This window comes from Eurypyga helias, unplaced genomic scaffold (genome assembly GCF_000690775.1).
Source record: "Eurypyga helias isolate BGI_N326 unplaced genomic scaffold, ASM69077v1 scaffold20918, whole genome shotgun sequence".
Classification (NCBI taxonomy): Eukaryota; Metazoa; Chordata; class Aves; order Eurypygiformes; family Eurypygidae; genus Eurypyga; species Eurypyga helias.
Window position 1 is genome coordinate 4838 of NW_010265214.1, and position 7097 is coordinate 11934.

Genomic DNA, 7097 nt, shown 5'->3' on the forward strand with positions numbered 1-7097 from the left:
CTGGGGACTCTGACTCACCTTCACTCAGCAGATGGTGGTGATGTTCGAGCTGACTGTCCCAGGGCCTGACACGGGCCCCATGGAGCTGCCCTACGAAGGGTTTAGTGCCAACGCTTCTGCAGAGCCTGACCCCGCTCTTTCTCAGTGGGACTATGGGGATCAGTGTGGGGCTGGGGACTGCTGTTGGGAAGTCCCACCGAGGAGGAACATCTTATCATCGCAGCAGGGTACTCTGGAGCCCCTCAGCAAAGCCCTGAGGACTTGGCCACCCTCAACAGCACCGGAACCTGGTGTGTGCCGTACCCCTCTAACCTTGGGCTGAGCATCATCACGGCACGGCCAGGGACGGGTGCTCCGGGGCTTCTTGGTTGACGTTCCAAGTAGAAGGCTGCTAGCTGGGGTGTTGTTGAGCAGCTGCTCTCGCCCCGTGGGGTGAGATGCCTCTGAGAAAGCGAGATGCGGAAGCTGGGGCCATTCATCCCGCCCCAGTTGCCCTGTCGCACTGGGCTGCTTGAACTGTGAATTTTAATTACACGTCGGGATCAATACGGTGGCCTTGGTAACGAGCTTATTGCTGCTGCAGAATCTGTTTACTTCAGGTTGGTGACAGCCAAAGAACTTAGGTGGCCGAGGACATGATGTTCCAGTTCGTCAAACAGGCTGCATTGTAATTCGGGTGAGGCTCCGGCGGCCCTCGAGGTGGGTACGGCTTCCCCTTGGCCGCCTCCTGCGGACCTGGGCTTTGCTGGCAGGACCCGTTTGTGCCTGGCAGACGGAGCTGCGATTTGGGTGGGGGATGTGGGAGCCTGGTTTATCTGCGAGATGTGGGCGTAGGGAACAGCTCCTTCCAGCTTGTTTTGCAGGGAGAGAGAAGGTAGGCAGCCTGGAAAAGGAGGTTCCTCAGGGCTTTGCCTTGCCGAAATTCATGTTTTGGTTTCCTCCGTCCCAATGGCCTGGGGTGAGGTTCAACCTGCGTCTGCTTTTCTATCTCTTCTCCTTTCGCCTCCCTGCAGGGAGCCCCGAATATCGCACATTCTTGCACTGTGGGGAGAGGCTTGCATCCAACCTGGGCATGTTTCGGAGCAAGAACATCTGGCTGATCCCTGTTGACCTTGGAGCTGTCAGCCTCTTGCGCAGCCTGCATCAACCAACCCCTTCTCTAAATACTCTTCGAGCTCACCATCCCCACAAAGACGTCACTTCTTATCCCTCCTGCCCTGTTTAAGAAAGGGGCTTAGTTCAATCAAGCAGGAAGGGGTTGGCTTTGCTCTGGCATGAGGAGTCGGTGTCCAGGAGAGTGGTGTTTGTCCATCCTGGGAACGATTCCTGAGAGTCTTGAAGCAGCAAGCAGCCTGAGGCTTCTCTCCTTCCTTGCCTCTAATCAGATGGCTCAGAAGCAAAGTCTTTCCCAGGGTTGAAGGTGGCATATGTTGGTGAATGGGAATCGGGCAGGTCAAGGTGATGTGCTCCTGGAAGTACCACTGTGAGGGGCTTGTGGGGGATCAGCCAGGGCTGGATGCTCAGGGAGGATGTATTTCCCATTTTCCTGTTGTATTCCTTGACTCTCTGGGGTGTGTTGGAAATGGGCTGCTTCTGTTTCCATGCTGATCCTGACAGGAATTTTCCCTTAGAGCTGTGGCGTAGGGATGGAGGGTGTAGGTGGAGCTTCACCTGGGTGAGGGCTGCTGTGTTGGTCTCTTGGAATGCCATGATTCTGCAGGCCATTTTTGGGAGAGAAGTGGAGCACCGGGGGGCACTGACTGGACTGATTCCTCCCCCAAAACACAGGGACAGCCAACCATATCCTGGGCTGGATCCAGAGCAGCGTGGCCAGCAGGGCGAGGGAGGGGATTCTCCCCCTCTGCTCCGCTCTGGTGAGACCCCCCCTGGAGTGCTGCGTCCAGCTGTGGAACCCACAACTTAAGAGGAATATAGACTGGTTGGAGCGAGTCCAGAGGAGGTCACGGAGATGCTCAGAGGGCTGGAGCCCCTCTGCTATGATGAAAGGCTGAGAGAATTGGGCTTGTTCAGCCTGGAGAAGGGAAGGCTCCAGGGAGACCTTATAGCCCCTTCCAGTGCCTGAAGGGGCTACAAGGAAGCTAGGGGGGCCTTTTTCCAAGGGCAGGGAGTGACAGGACAAGGGGTAATGGGTTTAAATTGAAAGCGGGGAGGTTTAGATTAGATATCAGGAAGAAGTTCATCATGGAGAGGGTGGGAGCACTGGGACAGGTTGCCCAGAGAAGCTGTGGATGCCCCATCCCTGGGAGGGTCCAAGGCCAGGCTGGATGAGGCTTGGAGCAACCTGGTCTAGTGGAAGGTGTCCCTGCCCATGGCAGGGGGGTTGGAACTGGATGATCTTTAAGGTCCCTTCCAACCCAAACCATTCTATGATTCTGTGATTTATGGAGGGAGGAGAGGTTTGGGGTTTTCAGCTGGGTTTCTTTGTGGCTGGGGCTGAACGAACCCTCCAACAGCACTTCCAAGGGTTCCCTTGGTCTGGTACAGCTGTGGCTGTAGAGGAATTTTCTAATTAATTTACACAAGGATGCTAATTAAAGATGATTCCCTTTCGGCTGTGACACACAAACACGTTTCCATGGGCTTCCAGCTCCGAAGCAGTCCACCAGCCTGTTTCAGGCTGTTAGCCCTCGCTTTGCCCCACAAGCCACTGCGGGTGATTTAACCTGCAGTCCTGTCCCTGCGATGCTCCCAGCATGGTAACTCCAATTAATACCAATGACCTTATTGCCCAAACACCTGTTGTGCCCCAAGCGCACTCTTGGGTGCTCACCGCAGACAAATCCTTAGAGGAAAAGTCTGGGATGACTTTAAACCCATTGTGGCCACCTCTGCACCCATTAGGCTTCTCCCAGGCTGTGTTTTCCCTATTTCCAAGCATTCGTCCTCCACATACCTTAATATCCCTAGGCTGTCTCGGGGGGGATGTGCGTCAGCTAATTAGTTGTCCCAACAAGCTGACCCGATCGCTTCCCGCGGGGAAAAGCGGCGTTTGCCCCAGCTGGCCGTGCTGGCTTTGTAGGGTCACCCTGTGAGTTGCAATGGGAACTCGCTGCCCTCAGAGCTCCCAGGTACTGGACTTTTCCTGCTCCTGCTATGAAGGAGACGGCCCTCCGAGTTAAAGCCGGGAGCAAGCCTTTGCCTGGATTCCCGGAGTCCAAGGACGCGATGCCTTATCTGCCGGCGGGGAGCTTTCCCTCTGCTCTTGCTGGAGGCACTACACCTTTGACCTCGAGGTGTTTATAGGGCAGTAGTGACTCCCAGTTACTGTTTAACAGCTGGGCACTCAAAATCCCATTTATTTTATTTAATCCCGCCTTCTGTTTATTTTTCCTTTAACTAGCATTTAGTCATTCCCACTATGATTGATCTTGCTGTGCTTTCCAGCCTATTAACCTTTGGAATGGGCTCATTTCTTTCCTGGTGTTTCCCAAGCTTTGGGATTCATGTGATAGTCCTTAATTCTCCTCTTGTACTCACGGGAACTCGGGGTTTTTTGCTTTTCATTTTTCCCCCAGTGCTTTACCCGACCAGCTCTCTGCCAGCGGAGGATGCAGGCCGGTATCAGGGTTTGGCTGGTTTACTTTGCCGGGACCTCGGTGCCCTTCGTTTCCTTGTCGGGAACGGTGTAAGGGTTTCCAGGCAGAGATCAGGCTGCGGTTCCTGCTCGGGGAGTCAGCAAGGAGAGTGCCACGCGGGTTTTTTTGCCTTTCTGTAGAGAAAAACCCGCCCTGTGGAACCCCCTGGGAGCTAGAGCTACAGATCCAAGGGGCAGCGAGTTCGGCACGGGTCGTGCTTCCATCCACAAGGCAGAGCAGGACCCTTCCCAGCTGGATTGTCCGAATGATGAAGGTTTGGGTTGGGGGGAATGTTCTCCTGGTGCAAAGACAATACCTGGAGCAGAAGCAGGTCCTGTTACTCCATATAACTCCTCTAGCTGGGGCTGCGAGGCCCTGTGGCCCTGCCGACCCGCTCCCCCAGCATCCCTGCAGCACGGTGGGGCTGAAGCCGGGGCCGTTGCTAAGGCAACCCACCGCCTGCGCCCCAAAACTCTAGGTGTGTGCTGGATCGCTGGGCCAGAGCTTGGAGGTGGTGAAGTGGGGCAGCTTGTAGCCAAATCCACCTCAAAAACTCCCCTTGCTACTGGTTTGGGGGTGAGGATGGCACGTGGTCAGGGCGGGAGGCTTCTTGATCCCGATATCCCCATCCCTCTGCTCCAAGTGCCTGATTTTTCCATTCCTTCAATCCTTATAGGATGCTGTGGTCCAGCAATACCCCTCCAGGGCTGGGTAACCTCATGGGAGAGGAACCTTAAAACCATCGAAATCTGCCTTGCTGATTTCCACCCCAAAAATACTCGAGGAGCAGGGGCTGTGTCCCCCCTGCCTGCCCGAGGCTGCAGTGGTTTCCCTGCCCCGTGTCTAGAAGCTGTCCTGTGGGAACAGGGACTTGGCTCTCCTGGCCTGGGAGCAGGGACTTGGCTTTCCCAGCGTAGAAGCGGGGCAGAGGGGGTCTGAGGACACGGTTGCCCTCTAAACAAACCAAGCGCCCTGGCACGGCCCTGTGCGCCGGTTCCCCCGGCCACGGTTGGGACAGCTGCCAGCCCCGGGGCCAGCGCAGGGGAGACACCGGGAGCCTGTGGCTGGTGGGTTTGGGATGGCTTCAGCCCCTCGTCCCAATTGGGGCAGATGTGGCAGGGGGCTTTGGGGAAGGCTCTTTTCTCCTGGTCAGGAAGCGTGGGGTCCCCAATTGCAGGAGCAGAGCCCGGAGGAGTGCTGTCCCCTCTCCAGGGAGGTGACACAAGCAAACTGGCCGCTCAGCTACTCTTTTTGAGCTAGAATAGAAGAAAAGCCTCATGCTGGTTATTTTACTGTATTATTTTCTTCCGCTGATGCATGGCTGAAGCGACCTCAGCCCCTGGGGTGCCTCTTCCCTCCCTCGCCGCCGCGTTGACCGAACATGACGGGCTCGCTTCTGCAAACAAGTGGGTTACAACAACTGGTCCTTTGGAAGCGCCCGAGCCCGTCAGCGTGGCAGGACCCAGCTCCTCAGGAGAAACCACGCTCCTTCTGCAGATAACAAATCCTCGGCGTTTGAAGCCGCGGTGTTGGAAGGTGTCCGTCTCCAAGCCTGCAGACCTCAGCCCTGGTACGAGCCGCTGATCACGTCTCAGTGCAGGTGGGGCTGGGGAGCAGGATGAGTGCTGATTTGTGCTGTAAAGCATTCCTAGGCTGGCTGAATTTCCAGGAATGACAAAGAAATGATGGACTTAAAAGACAGGGCATGTCAGGGGCTGCCTTAGCAGCATGAGCAACCGGCAGTGCCCTCCCAGCCTTTGCCAGAGGGTTTTTGTCAGGGAGAGGAGATGAAATAAGGGGAACTGGCTGTCCTGAATAGTCCTGATCAGTGCTGCTGGCTTTCTGCCGTGAGGGGAAAGGTCCCAGGGCCCTGGATCCTTCCAGGCTTTCTCCTGGGAGTGCAGAAGTGGGTTACAGAGACCTTTTTTTTTTTTAAGGCTTTCCAGGCAGTTGTGTTGCTGCGAGAATGGGTTCTGCTCCGATTTCGCCGTTTCTCCCTGGGCGACTGCGCTGTGTCGTCACGGACGTGGCAGAGGAAACTTGGGGGGCTGGAGGGTTTTAGATTCGCTGCTTCCTTCTCATCTCAGTCCAAGAGCAGAGCCTGCTCTTGTCCCCAACGGGTTACTCCAGGACTGAGGTGGCTGGAAGGGCACTTTACACCAACGTGGATGTGCCATCGCTCATGTTGTCCCTGATGAAAAATAATAGTAGTAGTAATAATAATTAATAATACATGGGTTGATAAGGCAAACCTGGTGGTGGGAAGATGGAAGCCTGGAGCCGGTCCCTGGCACGTGTCCTGTCCCGCGTGGAGCCTGCGCCCCGGCGAACAGGGTCAGCGTGCAGCCCCGGGGATGGCTGTGGGTTGGTGGATGCTTGCCAAATCCTCCTCCTCCTCCTCCTTCCTCAGCCTGCTCCGCCGCTGTCTCCCGAGGCTGTGCAGGATGCAACTGGGGATGTGGAGCGCTGTGAAGGAGCTTCAGCGTCCTCTCTGGAGCCATTCTGGGGATGGAAAGAGTTTTGAAATTAAAAGTGGGGGTGTCTTGTGTGAGAAGGATGTGTCTGGCTCATCTGTGCCCGAGGTAAATCCAGCTGGATTTGCAGAGTCCTGCAGTTCAGAGGGGTGTGGGGGGGGGAAATTCCCTTGCTGGGTAAGCTCAAAAAGCTGCTCTCTAGCCTGACTGCTGGGGAAAAACACGGGGTAAGCCATCGGGGACAGCACACCCAGCAGTCGGGAGCTGTCGGTTCGTTGAGATGGTAGCAGCCCAGGTCTGGAATCTGTTTGCCCCTTCCGTGTTGAAATAATTAAGCAAATGAGGCCGTTTGTGGGTGGGGGGTGTGTGTGCTGCTGGGCCCAGGACTGCTCGGCCGATGTGCCCCCACGTGAGCAGGTACCTCACCACGTAGGGAGAGGCTCATTGGAGCTGGTTTTTAGCGTCACGTTGGTTTTGGGATGCACCAGGCAGCGCAGCCAAACAAGCGTGTGCCTTGGGAGAGCGCGGGGGTCCCTTGTGTGACCCTTTTTGGGGTGCAGTGCTGCGTCAGCAAGGCCGATGCTCCCTCGCTGCCTGCCTGGCCAGACCCAGCGCCTGGAGAGGTGGTTTGAGCTGAAAGCGAGCGGCTGTTGTTGGGAAGAGTCGTATCTGCACGGAATGGGCATGGTCGCACCAGGTTTCGCAAGGGGAGAAAATGTACTTCTGGCTTGGCAGGTTCATCTGGGAGCATTGCTGTGCGCACGCTTGGCAGGAGAGGTCAGATCCTGGTGTTTTCCTACAAGGCAGCCCCCCAAAAATCCTCCTGTACCAAGTGAGGAGCTGCTCCTTTGGCACAGGGCTATTGGGACGCTGGCCCCGTCTCCTGTAAGGGGGTGGCGATGCTGGAAAACACCCTGGCCCCGTTTCTGTGTGGAGAAATCAGTGCTGTGTTGTTTTGCCTCTTTGGTTATGAACTGCTGGGACGAAAAAATATTTTCCTTGCTCTTAAACCCTCGTGCTCCACCCG

The 7097-nt window shown here is 56.1% G+C and overlaps 1 protein-coding gene across 1 annotated transcript in view; it reads left to right on the forward strand.

Annotated features, from left to right (window-relative positions):
• Nucleotides 1-6358: 6358 nt before the first annotated feature.
• Nucleotides 6359-7097, forward strand: part of AHCYL1 (adenosylhomocysteinase-like 1) — a gene marked incomplete at its 3' end in the record, with an annotated part of 12969 nt that continues 12230 nt past the window's right edge. Inside the window, exon 1 of the mRNA XM_010156659.1 lies at nucleotides 6359-6376. The remainder of the gene's footprint in view (nucleotides 6377-7097) is intronic.